A 1,584-nucleotide genomic window follows, 5' to 3' on the forward strand; every position below is an offset into this window, starting at 1 on the left:
ACTCTAGGTTTTGCCCCCGGCAAGCAAAACAAAATGTTTCCCTCTGAGTCCGATTTTACTTTGTTTATTTTCATTTCCAAATCTCCGCACGGATATTGTCCGGATGCAGAACCTTGCAAAATGCACTGAAATAAAACTAAAACAGCTGAAGAAGTGGCAGCGCAAATGTGGAGCTTTTACCGATCTATGATGGTGTGCAATAGGGAGGGCAACTTTAAAATATTCTCGAATGATCGTGCTCACTATTAATGCACTTACTCGGGAGAACGTAATCTCCTGTTTTGTCAGTATGTCGGGGTGCTGTTGAAGTGTGAAGTAAATGATTAGTTGCAGATTGCAGGGTTTGGCGCCTTTTTTGTTTCCGCTTGTATTTAATGTTTAGAAAATCCCAATTCAAGATCCGAAATTGGCAGGTTCCAATAGGCTAGGGACTGAGGTAGAGAGTTAGAGGGTACACTTTTAATGTAAAAGTAAATTATCTCGAGTCGTCGTGCATTCTTTTGTGTTTAAACTCCGTACTTGTTGGTACATATTGGCGGGCTTTTCAAATTGTAAAAAAGCGGATTGGGGAATGAAGCAGATATCTGATTGGTCACATTGTTCAGCACCTCCTAATATTGTTTCAATTCCCAATCAGACACGGCCGCCACACCATTCCTCCCGAAGGTATAAGAGACCGCAATGTGGGCGGAATGCAGCATTCTCTCTGAAAGTGGTTGTGTGAGTTTGTGACTATGTCTGGAAGAGGACCGACCACCTGAAGGTGCTGGGTATTTGGTTCGGAGGGGCTGGGGCGTGCGCCAAGTCTTGGGAGGAGCGTATCAGCAAAGTGAGGCAGAAACTGGGCTCTCCATCGCGGGAAAAAACCTGGTCATCAGGTGTGAGGCACTGTCATTGCTGTTATACATTGCACAGGTCTGGCCTATTCCCAGAACCTGTGCCGCTGCAGTCACCCGGGCCATCTTCCAGTTTATGTGGAGGTCAAAGATGGACCGGGTCCGAAGGGACTCACTGTATGGGGAATGGGGGAAAAAATACACCCAATGCCACCTTCACCCTGATGGCCACCTTTGTGTGTGGCTGCATCAAGCTGTGCATGGATCCCCGGTACGCAAACACCAAGTGTCACTACGTACTGAGGTTCTACTTGTCCCCGGTGTTGCGAAGGATGGGCCTGGCCTCGCTGCCGCGGAACGCTCCGAGTAGTTGGACCGGTCCGTATCACCTGTCCTTCGTGGAGAAATTTATCAAGAGAAAACACCTTTGACCACAAGTCCATTAGGAAGTGGTCAGCATGTAGTGTCCGTGAGACCCTTCGGGAAAAGGAGAGGGCGGATCCTATCGAGCGGTTCCCTGAGCAGACTGTCCAAGCCTCATCGCCAGAACTTTCCAACAAGCACCAAGACATGGCTTGGCTGGTGGTGAGAAGGGCTCTGCCTGTGAGATCCTTTATGCACGCCCGGACTCTCAGCCGCACCGCACGCTGCCCTCGAAGCGGCTGCGGGGGGGACGAGACTGTCACTGACCTCCTTCTGGAATGTGCCTACGCAGAAGAAGTCTGGAGAGGAATGCAGTGGCGTTTGT

This window comes from Chiloscyllium plagiosum, chromosome 50 (assembly GCF_004010195.1).
Source record: "Chiloscyllium plagiosum isolate BGI_BamShark_2017 chromosome 50, ASM401019v2, whole genome shotgun sequence".
NCBI lineage: Eukaryota > Metazoa > Chordata > Chondrichthyes > Orectolobiformes > Hemiscylliidae > Chiloscyllium > Chiloscyllium plagiosum.